The sequence below is a fragment of the Cuculus canorus genome, chromosome 1 (genome assembly GCF_017976375.1).
Source record: "Cuculus canorus isolate bCucCan1 chromosome 1, bCucCan1.pri, whole genome shotgun sequence".
NCBI classification, from domain to species: domain Eukaryota; kingdom Metazoa; phylum Chordata; class Aves; order Cuculiformes; family Cuculidae; genus Cuculus; species Cuculus canorus.
The window spans coordinates 125,761,797-125,775,105 of record NC_071401.1 but is presented as its reverse complement, the minus strand read 5'-3'; the positions used below and the strand labels follow the sequence as shown (position 1 = coordinate 125,775,105).

Sequence of the window (13,309 nt, the reverse complement as noted above, 5' to 3'; positions counted from 1 at the left end):
AGGGCATGGTGGAGAAAGGGAGGAAAGGCACTGTATTCAGCGTCACATAGCAATGAATGAATAGGTCAGGGTTCAGGTTGCATGTCACAGCCTTATCATCAGCCTTTTGATGGGTACACTGAGTGTGACATTACCGTAACAGTGAAAATGAATATGCAAGCAAAGAGATTAAATTAAAAAATGGTTGAATACCAAGATGGCAGTGGGCAATGTGTGTGCCTGATGTTATCTTGGGTATGGCTATTCCCATGGATTGCAATTTTTTTTAATTTGATTAAGAAGAAATACATCTATGCACACCAAATGAAAGGTAGTTTTCAAACAGAGGCATTTTTCTGCCTCCTACAAAATAATTTCAACACTGTCTGGATGTAGGGGCTGTGAACTCCGGCTGGAATGTGGATTGCTCAAGGAATAAAACTGCAGTCCTGGCTAAATCATCATACTCCAGTTAACACTCTTGCCTACCCAGTAGACGAAGCCTGAACTACATCCCTCCCCCAGCACTAATGTGAAGCCAAAGGATGACAGAATCATAGAATCACTAGGTTCGAAAAGACCTCTGAGATCATCAGCTCCAACCATACCTGTCTACTACTACATCATATCCCTAAGCACTTCATTTATGTGCCTTTTAAAGACCTCCAGGGATGGGGACTTCACCACCTCCCTGGGCAGCCTCTGCTAGTGCTTGATAACCCTTTCTCCGAAGAAATTTTTCCTAATGTCCAATCTAAACTTCTACTGACAGCCTGAGGCCATTCCCTCTTGTCCTATCACCTCTCACTTGGGTGAAAAGACCAACACCCATCTCTCTGCAACCTCCTTTCAGGCAGTTGTAGAGAGCGATAAGGTCTCCCCTCAGCCTCCTCTTCTCCAGTCTAAACAACCCCAGGTTCCTCAGCCGCTCCTCGGGGACTGAAATACTCCTGAGACCAGGCTAAAGGTAGTGAGTATTAGCAAAAGCTTTCTCCACCTGCTCACTGGCCTACCACGGGCCACTCCTGCACCACTGCACACCCCACACCCCGCTCGTGATCAGAACACACACCTTCCTGTCCTCTGCTTCTCCATCCCCACCCTGCTGACAGGAGCATCTGAGAACTAGCAACCATCAGACACGGCCAAGAAGGGCTGAGAGCTGCCCCACTAGGGAGGCTTGGCGGAAATACCATGAAACAGCCCTCTGCCACTGAAGAGACGACAGGGACTGCTCAGAAATCAAAATACAGGAGTTCAGTATAAAAACAGTGGCAGTTGTCAATTTTTGTAATTTTCTATATGAAAATTGACTTTATATTAGCAATGTACTGGAATTTCATTGGAGTGTTTCATCTTCAAAGTATTGCATGAAACCGGTCACCAGGAAATGTTTGTGTACTTTCAGAGACTTCATTCTGTACTGAAGGGCAAATTATACACCCTCTAACATACAAGTCGAATTAATCTTCTTGATCTACATCTACCCCTATATGTCAGATAAGATGAGGTCTGAGACCACCTCAGGAACCCAAACATATACAAATATTAGGTCCATGGGATCTAACGAGATGCATTTCAGGGTATTCTTATCCACCAGCACCCCAAGTCCTTCTCCTCAGGGCCACTCCCAATCCACTCTCTGCCCAGCCTGTATTTGTGTTTGAGGTTGCCCCAACTCAGGTGCAGGGCCTTGCACTTGGCCTTGTTGAACTTCATGAGGTTCACACAGACCTACATTTCAAATCTCTCAAGGTTCCTCTGGATGGCATTCCTACCCTCCAGCGTGTTAACAATGCCACACAACTTGGTGTCACCAGCAAACTTGCTGAGGGTGCCCTCAATCCCACTGTCCATGTCTACAACAACGATGTTAAACAACAACGGTCTAAATACCGACCCCTGAGGAATGCCATTTGTCACCAATCTCTACTTGGACATTGACCCATAGACCACAACTCTTTACATGCGACCATCCGGCCAATTCCTTATCCACCAGGTGGTCCATCTGTCAAATCCAATTTAGAGACAAGAGTGTCGTGTGGGATGGTGTCAAATGCTTTGCACGTTGTCCTCAGTAAAGGAGAGACATGGACCTGTTGGAGCCGATCCAGAAGACAGCCACAAAAATCATCTAATGAAGAAAAGCTGAGAGAGTTGAGGTTGTTCAGCCTGGACAAGAGAAGGCTCCAGGAAGACCTTATTGTGGTATTTCTATATATAAAGGGTGATTGCCAGAAAGACAGAGACGCTTTTTACCAGGGCCTGTAGTGACAGGACAAGGGGCAACAGCTTTAAACTGGAAGATGATTGGTTTAGAATTTGTTACTGAGGGTGGTGAGGCACTGGCACAGGTTGCCCAGAGAAGTTGTGGCTGCCCCATCCCTGGCGGTGTTCAAGGTCAGATTGGACAGGGCTTTGAGCAACCTGACACAGTGGAAGGTGTCCTTGCCCATGTCACACGATCTTTAAAGGTCCCTTACAACCCAAATCATTCTCTAATTCCATTCCTAAAATAATACTTCCTGTACAAAACAGGAAGATGACCTGACCCAACAGCATTAGTCCTTTTCTGATATGTACTTGTTGATAAATTCACGTGTCATGGTGCTCCATCTCACCAGTAAGATAATAAATAAAAATTAAAATGCCCACAACTCAGGAAAGGGTGCCCAAAAAGAGTACTAAAAATAAACTCATAGAGTGCTGGCAGTCTTGGGAGATAAAGCCAGTTTACATTTATTATATCTATATTAATATTCTGTTTTCTTAATTCTGCACAACCATGAGGAGTTAACAATGTTATTTTAAGTATGAAAGCCGTAATTCTGGAGCCTCCATTCAATGAAAAACATATCTGAGAAAAAAAAAACCCAACATTTTCTGATGAGCAGAGTGAAATAAAAACAAATTAGAGCTAAAGTGAGGTAACAAATAATAAAAACATTCATGCATTTAACAATAACTTAATTTACAGCATAGAAGAAGATATTAATTTTTGTAGAAGCAACCAAAAATAAAGTTTGATTCATTAAATGAAGGTTAGATGTACTAAAGAAGGTTACATTAATCGTAAAACGATTCCTGAGGGTACACTAAAATGACTGTAAGTATGTAACAGATTTGCTTAAAAATCTCCCAAGAATCATTCCCTGTCACCAAAGGAAGGCCCATTGGAGGACCATGCAACACACTGGGCTCTTCTCTCCGTGAGTAGGATGTACGCTTCCTGATGTGTGATGCAGAGGAAGGGCACATCACACTCTTCATCCTCACTGTTTTAGAAAGTGCTGCGTCTTCTATATTTGCAACTCCCCAGCCCACCATGCCTGTGGAGCTGTTACAGGTAAAGGGTCTATTGTAACACCCAACTCCTCCTTTTTATACATAGATGTCCCTTTCCTAAGAAATGTAAAGTAAATTACTCAAAGACAACATGGGCTACTCAAAGAAAGATGTCATCTGGAAGGGACCTCTGCAGGCCCAAGCTCCTGCTCACAGCAGGGATGACCCCAAATCTAGAAGGGCTTGCTCAGGGCCTCATCCACACAAGTCCTGAACATTTCAAAGAGCGAAACTTCCCGAGCTGACCCATGTCACCCATTCCAGTGTGCAAACACCCCACAAGGCCAAACGTGTCCTGGGCTGCATCAAAAGAAGCATGGCCAGCAGGTCAAGGGAGGAGATTCTACCCCTCTATTCCTCTCTTGTGAGACCTCATATGGAGTATTGTGTCCAGTTCTGGAATTCTCAACATAAGAAGGATATGGAGCTGCTGGAACGGGTACTTGAAAGGGCAGCAGGAAAGCTGGAGAGGAACTGTTTACAAAGGCTTGTAGTGACGGGACGAGAAGCAATGGGTATAAACTGGAGAGGGGCAGATTTAGACTAGATGTAAGGAGGAATTTCTTCACAATGAGGGTAGCAAGGCACTGGCACGGGTTGCCCAGGGCAGCTGTGGCTGCCCCATCCCTGGAAGTGTTCAAGGCCAGGCTGGATGGGGCCTTGGGCAGCCTGATCCACTGGGAGGTGTCCCTGCTCATCGCAGGGGGGTTGGAACTGGATGGGCTTTACGGTCCCTTCCAACTCAAACTATTCTATGATTCTATGATTATCAGTCATAAATTCCTTGTTGTAACTTGTGACCGTGACTCCAGGTACCACAGTTCCCCAGTCTTTGATACCTGGAAGTTATTCACCAGTCATGGTTCCAGACTTCTACTGCAAGTCTTTACTGGGGAAGAATGCTGGCAACTTTGCAGCTGCAGGACACATATAAGAATACAGGAAACCAGAAGGTGAATCCAAAGTCAAAGTAGTCACATAATCCATCCTACCCTTCAGTAACAGACCAGTGAAAAGCATGGTCGTGCCTTTCTGCCAAGACCTGTATCATTCTGAAGCAGGCAGAGGGAGGTGCAGGCAAGGATATGACCCTGCTCAAAACCTTCAGTCCAGGCAAACGAGTCAGAGCGTAGAGAAGATCCAGACAGGAACTCAGTAGCTAGAAGGATCAAACTCTGCAAATGGATTTGAATGAATGATGTGCTATAAGTATCAGGCTGGGTGGAAGAAAGCCTGATGACTTCTAACAAGGATCAATGTCCTACCTCCCAAAGGCATTAGGAGACACTGTCAGTATCGCAGATGATGAAAATTTAAAGAGAGAACTTAAGAAAATAAAACAATGAAGAAGTAAAACCAGGATGCAAACAGAAAAAGGGTAAGGGGAGGCCAATGTGGCTGTCAAGAGTAAATTAATGAGGATAATAATGAGGATGAGAATTCCCCACTTCTCACTGAGAGGAACTGTAGAAGGATTTTCCAAGCAGAGTGGCTGGGTGATCAAGTGACACTTGAACTTCCATCCAGATAAATATAAAAAAATGCACACAGAGGAAAAACAAGTCCATCTCCACACGTGAAATTATGGACTCTGAGCTGACTATTCAGCCAGACTAGTCCATTGGTGCCATTCAAGAGTGATATCCCTGGGATATGAGACGTAGATCCATGAAAATGTCACCTTAGCATTTGGCAGCCTTCAAGTATGCTAGAAAAATCCTGAGAAAGGAATGAAAACAAAATAGTGAAATCATAATGGCCCTGCACAAACCCATAGTTCTCCCACATCTTGAAAGGTGTGTGCAGACATGCTCCTCCCACAGGAACTAGGAAGGGCAATGAAGAGGCACGACTGAGTGGGTTAGACACCATTGTCACTTTGAAGGCATCAGACAAGGTATTATCAACCGATGAGAAAAAGTATGACTACCACTGGACACTGTGCTTGTCAGACATCCTCTGTCAGGCCACTTAATACTGCAGTTACTTAACACCAGGAAAGATGAAAATGGATTGGAGAAGGTGCAGAAAGCAGTTTCTACAGTGCTGATGAACACGGAGCATAAGAGGGGCAAAAGAAAATCATTATTAAGGCAGAATTCACTAAGTTTGCAAAATAAAGGAGCTGGCATGATGCCCAAAGAGCGTTTACAGCCAGTGACCCAAGGATGCTCTTTTGATTCTGCTTCTAGGGATTCTTGGCTGGAAGCCCATGTGAGAGCCATTTGTGCAAAGGGAAAGCATCTGAATAGGATGAAGATGAACGGACAGACAGATCCAGAAGGAAAGGAGTGAACTGAGGCCACAGAGATGGGCACAGGAACAATTGTACAGCAGACCTGAGACACTGATAAGTTTTGAGTCACTTCCTTGCTTGGGATACTACAGCTTTTCTTTGGCCTACAGATCTGGCCAAGTAGGATGATCCTGCCCACACTTGTAGGGCCAAGGGAAGGGAAGCCCAATGGTGTGTCACAGGCAGATTTACCTGGAAGAGATTGCTGGAGGTCTGCACTCAAAATCCCTTCTCATAGTAAAATGCAATGCCAGATGAGGTTGTCATGAACTCCTCAGACAGCCTCCCTGGGAACCTGTGCCAATGCTGAACCATGCCCAGGACTTTGCTAAGTTCATGGTGAAGTACAATTTTAGTTCTTATGATTTTATGGAATCAGAGAACATGATAGTTATAGCTCAATCAAAGTCTTCCTGGTCATGACACGATGGATTAAAAGTCACACGTATCTAAAATTCACCCCAAACCCAAGAGAATTCAAAGCAAGCAATTCACGATAAAGTGCTACAGATACATAACCTGCCTTAACGACCACAAGACACAGGCCTCCACCCCTGAAGTGAGCAATTGAGCTCAGAGATTGAGGCCAAATTGCGCTCAGATTGGACTGCCAGAAGAAAAGGCATGATGGCAAGAGAAATCAGTGCCTGAAATATTTTCACTGCCTTGGGTAACCTCTGTAAAGCAGCACATGACAACCTGTGGGCTGAAGCGTGGTGCACAGCTACAGCACAAGCATGACCTGTCCCAGCAAAAAGACTCATCCCTCTGTCAAAAACAAAGCTCCTCAAAGCTCACTGTTGAGAGGCAACCGGGGCCTATCATGGAATACCACTGGTAGCTGGTGAAGGCACCAACCCAACAAAGTTTGCAGAAGCATAGGTAATGTTTGCAGGTGGTGCTGAGGCAGATAAGATGGCAGATAATGAAATGGAAACTCCAGCAGACCAGTTTTTGCTACTGCTGCAATGGGGTCATACAGAAAGACACGTTATAATTATGAAAGATTTTTACAAGAACAGAGGAATGTTGAATGCTATCAAGGTCCAAGGAAGATCCAAAGATACACAGGAGCTCTGAAAAGGCCTTGTAATTAATGGCAGATAGCAAATCGAACCCAGCAAACCTAGCATGAGACGTCTAAGGGGCTATTCCTGCATGAATTCTTCTCTCAAGTATCAAGTGATAGTATGATAGGAAATGGCATCAAGTTGCACCAGGGAAGGTTTAAATTGGCTATTAGGAAAAATTTCTTCACTGAAAGGGATCTCAGCCACTGGCAGAGGCTGCCCAGGGAGGTGGTTGAGTCTCTATCCCTGGAGGTGTTTAGAAGACAGGTAGGTGAGGCACTCAGAGATATGGTTTAGTAGTAGAGAGGTACAGTTGGACCTGATGATCTCAAAAGTCATTTCCAAGACTATTCTATGTTTCTGTGAGTCTATGAATGAAATCCACTGGTGCATAAAGAAAGGAATACTCTTCAGGAGTGGGAACAGAGAGATGATTTTTATCTGACTATATAGAGGACTGGTGGGCCCATTATGGGAGGAATGTTTGCAGTTTTTACTTGCATACTCCAAAAATGCTGCTAACAAATTGATAACTTCCAAAAAAAAAGAACAAGAAGGAAGTCTGATAACTCCTCGTCAAGATCCTTAATAAGCTCAATATATTTAGTTTATCAGAAAAAAGGTTAAAAGACAACTTGACCATTGCCTAGGATGAGAGAAGATTTCTGACAGCAGAGGGCTCTTTAACCTACAAGACAAACACACCAGGTCTAATGCATAGGAGCTGAGGCTAAACAAAACCCACACAGAAAGTACAAAATGTGAAAAGTATGAGGAATCAATCACTTGAAAAACCTGCACGGAGATCTAGTCTATCACTGGAAATCTTCACATGATTTATCTTATTCTAGAATAAATCCTCCAGCATTTTCTGCAAAGACCACCACGCGACATTCCCTGCTACGTGCTGTGCAAAGGAGTGGAGCAGCCAGGCGATCAGAACTGGTTTTTCAATGCTAAAGTCACTAGCATTCAAAGAGGCCAAACAACAATGGGGTCTAGCTCTTAGTGCCACTATACTTTCAAAACAATGGTCTAGAAATGTATGAGCTTGATGGATAATCGTAACTGGATAAACCACTCTTCACAAAGGGTGGATCCTCTTCATGTGTCTGGCAATTCTGAGGAAAATCACTTCATCTATCGCACCCTCTGAAAAAGAAACAGTAGTATATCCAAAATACTATGCTAGAGATACATGTCCAATATATTAGGCTGCGTATATCAATATAAAATTGAATATAAGATATAGCACTATGTATTATATAGGATATGTTACACACACATATGCACACACATAAATATATATATACACAAACACAGAGAGCATATCTAATTCACTGTTCAAAGAGGTTGCCCAAAGGCAACCTTCACTTAAGTGATCTACAACACAGAGACCTCATGGAAGAAACAAGAGTATCACCAAGTGGCTTGTAGAAGACTAAAATTTTCCAGCTAAATTGATCTATGATGAACAATGTCACCAGAGCAGGAAACATGAAGGAAGATTGAAAGCAACCAACTATGCTTCTTTAACAAAGTCCAGACAGGTCATCATTGGCTGAAATTGCTTGGAGAAGATATTGTACTTACCCTTTGGTTTGTAGGTGAAAATACTGCCACAAAAATCAATCAAACATTGATATCTTTATAGGCGATAACAACAAATCAGTGTTCACCACCACAACAAGCACAGAAAACAGACTGGCAGAGATTTCCGCAGGAGTACTATCAGAACTAGAAGAAAGGCAATGCTTCTAAAGGGATTGCTTTCTTACAAAGTTGACTTGTGTTAAACACTTAACATACGCCAAAGCCTTACCCTCATAACGCCTGAAGGCCAGATTAGCCAACCAGACTAAGGTAGAGGTGAAGCTCAAACCACTTGAGCTGGAAGCACCTCCATCTCATCATTCTCCATACACGTCTCACCAAGGACAGAGGCTGTTGGACCCATGACTGCCCAAAACACAACTGGAAGGACACAACAGATTCTCCAGTATCCAGCTCAGCGTGACACAAAGAGGAATGGGATGTGTACATGGCCAACCTGGCAACAGATGTCTTGGGCACTGCTGCATCTTCAGTAACTCAGGCAAGGCACTGAGATGGAGCATCTCACATTCATGTTAAACCATCCACTGTGACGAGACTCAGGCAGTGATGACATGAATTAATTCTGCAGAAGACTGCTAGGTGCAGCTCACTTGATTAACAGTATGACTATTTCAGAGACATCTCAACTTTTAAACACACTCAGAACTTGCGTTGCCTTGTCCTTTGGCCTTTAAAAAATTTGTAAAGCATTACTGTTCCATACTTCACTAGGAACAGCCCTCAAGAAGTACAGATGGAAGACATGAAGTGATAAATGCAAGAAATGCACTTCATACATAGCATCACCTAATGGAGGAAGAAAGATCAGAAAATCCACTGAAGGCAATAGATTTTTCTTCTGTCCAGAAGAGAATGGAAGAAAGAAAAAAGCAACTTGGGAAGATACAGTCTGACAGAGGAGAAGACAGGTTCTCAGAAGAAAACACAAGACACACAAAGAGGAAAAATAGATCGGGTAAACATTCAGGTAGATCCTTAAGGAGGAGCACAGCTGAATAAACGTTCAGGCCAATTTCAGAGACTGCATTTGCAATGGTATTACACCTCAGAGCCAGTAAACAAATAATTCTTCTCCATATAGCTTTGTATTCCACAGCAACTGCTTCCCTCCATTTCCACCACCCAGAAAAACGCTGAAGAACATAGGGGAGCTCCAGGAGGAACCAGGAAAGTATGTTATACTAGTAGTGACAGAGGCTGAACTTTAGGAAGAAGAAAACCTGCCTGAATCATTTCAGCTACAAATAAAAATAGAATATTTCAGTTGGAAGGGACCTACAATGATCTTCTAGTACAACTAGACTAGATGCTCCCCCTCTTGAAAAAAAAAAATACAGATCAGTTTGCTTTTAGTACAGTGATCCTGTTGTGCTAGAGAATCATAGTTCTTTGCATGCCCATTATTATTTTGGCATATAGGTATGCCCACAAGAAACACAACTGTAGTTTCTTGTACAGACAAACCTAAAGGTGAGAATGCAAGCACCTTTCAAAGGTATACAAGGGGTATAAAATCTGGGGGAGGAGGTAAACGTGTATGAAGAGAGGTAAAGGTAGGCCATTGCAGCAGGTTAAACCTGTTAATCTTCTCCATTAGGATCCACTGCACATTTAATTTTCAAATGTTTGGAGGGGTTCCATAATTTCCAGCAAGGACCATAGTACTGTGTACTGTGTACCATAGTACAAGTTCACTCCTTGGCTGTACTCAAAAAACTCCATCATGAAGCACAATTGGAAAAGCCTAGTTTCAAAGAACAGATCACTCCCAAGAAGCTGCAGAAATACACAAGTCATTGGTTGTGCACTCACCAATAACAAATGTAAAAGTAACAACTTGGTCAAGAAATACGGAAAAAAAGATCTAAATTAATTACAACAAATTTGACCATTCACATTTACAAGTGTCCCATCCATGGGTAATGAACGATTTTGGAGCTCCAGCCCCTCAGGGATGCACATGCAGCACAGCAGTGATGCACAATACCCTCAGGCTTAGAAGAAAGGAGAGTCCAGCTTTCAACTCAAACAGCTGTGGAATTTGGGTTACAAAATAGAGGTACCCAGGCAGGGATTCAGCTGATGCACTGACACCTACACACTGACTGTGGAGGGAAGTCAAGGCCAAACTCTGAAGCTTTAGGCATACACATAGCTGAAGGGCGTGGAACCATGGAACCACGCTCCACCATTCAGATGGACACAAAATGAATGGCATTTCCAATTTCTTATCATAGAATCCTTAAGGTTGGAAAAGACCTCTAAGATCACAAGTCCAACTATCAACACCATGCCCACTAATCCATGTCCCACGCCCACTAAACCATGTCCCGAAGCGTCACATCTGCACAGAGAATCATAGAATCATTAGGTTGGAAAAGACCTTTGAGATCGTCAACTCCAACTGTACCCATCCACTACCAAATCATGTCCCCAAGCACCTCATCTACCTGCTTTTTAAACACCTCCAGGGATAGGGACTCCACCACCTCCCTGGACAGCCTCTGCCAGTGCTTGATAACCCTTTCTGTGAAGAAATTTTTCCTAATGTCCAATCTAAACTTCCCCTGGTGCAGCTTGAGGCCAGAGCTCCTTATCCTCTACTCTCCTGACACCCACCTTAGGACAATGGCCCACTACTTTCTCCTCACTCTTTCAACGCTGGAAAACCATAGTGGTTGCTGTGCAATCCACCCAATACAACTGGAGATTACAAAACCAAATTTGAATGACCAGCTGGGTATGGACACAGCATGGCAAAACAGACCCTGCAGACAAGAACCACAGAAATTCTTACAGTAGCCACCCTGGCAACTAGTAACTGGCCGCAGAAGTCAAAGACAAATGCAAAGAAAGATCCTGCAAGCCTGGAAAGCAACTTGAGGGACACACAACAAGGCAGAACTCAACGTCAAGCAGAGGCAGCGCGCAAAGCAATGCCACGGTGACCAAATGGCTGCCACTCCAGCAGCACAGCGGCCACTCGGCAAAGCGCAGCGACAGCCGGGGCAGCCACGGGGCTGATAGCACGGGCAGCATGGCCAACAGATGCCACTTGTCCAAAAAATGGACACCCAGCCCGGTCAGCAGCCAGCTCGAAGGGAGCACAAACCCCCTCCTGATGCCACCCAGCCCAGCCGAGCGAGTGCTGCCCATCTCTGGTCACCACGAACGGACCTGGAGCTCAGCGGGTCCCTGGAATGAGGATGGGGGGCATCGGGAGGGGGTGCTCGCCCCTGGTTCCCACGAAGTGACCTGGAGCTCAGTGGGTCCCCAGAATGAGGTAGGGGGAGAGGGCAGCAGGAGGGGGATGCCTATCCCTGGTCCCCACGAAGCGACCTGGAGCTCACTGGATCCCCGGGACAAGGATGGGGGGCAGCAGGAGCGGGATGCTTGTCCCTGGTGCCCACGAAGCGACCCAGTGGGTCCCCAGGATAAGGATGGGGAGCAGCAAGAGGAGGATGCTCTCCCCTGGTCCCCATGCAGTGACCTGGAGCTCAGCGGGTCCCCGGGATGAGGAGGTCGGGGCGGGGGGCGGCCCAGCGGGAAAGGGCGAATCCCACCCGCTGCCACGGAAACCGCGAAGGCGCTCCTGGGCGCCCCGATTTCACAAGGGAAAAAAATCGTGTCTAAACATTCCTCCGGCCGCACCTGGGAGAGCGGGGACAATACGCGGCTCTCCGGGAAGGGGCGGAGGATGCTCGGGTTGGGGGGGTAGACACCCCGCACTCCCCAATCCCCGCACCCCCGAATGTCCCGCCGCAGGGCAGGGGGTTCGGCGGGTGGTGACGTCACGGCAGGGGTGTCCCCGCCCCGGGACCCCCGCGGCGCCCCCCGATCCACCCGGGGCTGGGGCGGGGGGGGGGGGGGGGGGGAGACGATGCTCCCACCGCAAGCAGCAACGGAGCCCCGGGCAGGCAGCGCCCCCCGGTGATTTACAAGCGCTCCCGGGAGCGGGACTGGGACGAGGGTGGGGGGGACAAGGAGGGGACCCACCGTGACCCGCATCGCCCCCACGGCGGGGATGGCACATCCCCCCAGCGCCGCGGGGGTTAACCCCGACCCCCCCCCAACTTTGCTCCGTGCCCCCCCCCCGACAGACAGACCGGGGCGGGGGGGAAGGGAAGGAGTCCCCGCGGAAGAACGCAGGGAGTGGGCGACAATGACAAGCGGGGAGGGAGCGGGCGAGGGACTCACCGGCGGCTGCGGAGAGGAGGTCGAATGAAGGGAGGAATGGAGGCGGCGAGAAGTGGGGGGAAGGGATTTAAACGCTGCTCTTCCCCCCACCCCCCCTTTTTTTTCTCTCTTTTTTTTTTTTCTCCTTTTTTTTTTTATTTCTTTTCTTTCTCTCTCTCCCCCTTTTCCTCCCTCCTCCTTTTCCCTCGTTTCCTCTCGCGTCTCCCGGGATGCCTGGCGCGGCGGCGGGGGCTCGAAGGGGGGGGATAGCGGGGGGGAGCGGGTCTCTCCCCCCTCTCCCGCCGCGCTCCCCGCGCTCCGCCGCCGCCCGCTCCCACCGCTGCCCGCCTTTAAGCCACCTCCCATTTCCGAAGAGCCCAGAACGAGCCCCCTCCCTCCCCCACTCCCGCACCCCCCCCCCCCAACCCGCCCCTCCACACGAATGCATCCCCCCCATCCCCGAAACCCACCCGCGGTGAGCGTGGGACGGGGAAAAGGGGGACCCGGGAGCGGCAGCCGCCCCGCCCCGCTCCCCCGGCGCTCACAAAGGCTGGGGGGGAGGGAGGGAGGGGGGCGGAAAGCGCGGAGGAGCCTTTTTGGCAGGACGGCGCCGGGGCGAAGGAGCCACACACGCACACACACACACAGACGACACACACATACAGACACGGGGCTGGGAGGGGAGATGGGGAGCAGCCAGGCGGGATGGGGATGGGTGGGGGATGCAGGGAGCGCTGCTTCCCCGGGGAAAGTGGGGGAGGGGGCTCAGTGGTGAGCGCTGCCCCCCGGGGAAGGTGGTGGTGGTGGGGGATCTCATTGTGGAGCG

General features: G+C 47.5%; 1 protein-coding gene across 2 annotated transcripts in view; it reads right to left on the bottom strand.

Annotated features, from left to right (window-relative positions):
- Positions 1-13,050, bottom strand: part of ATN1 (atrophin 1) — a 28,946-nt gene extending 15,896 nt beyond the window's left edge. Inside the window, exon 1 of one of the 2 annotated variants that reach the window (XM_054056681.1) lies at positions 12,954-13,050. The gene's annotated coding sequence lies outside the window, so the exon portion shown is untranslated. Of the gene's footprint in view, positions 1-12,504; positions 12,657-12,953 lie in introns of those variants that run through there. The other variant, XM_054056680.1, reaches the window with a different exon arrangement.
- Between the last annotated feature and the right edge of the window lie 259 nt (positions 13,051-13,309).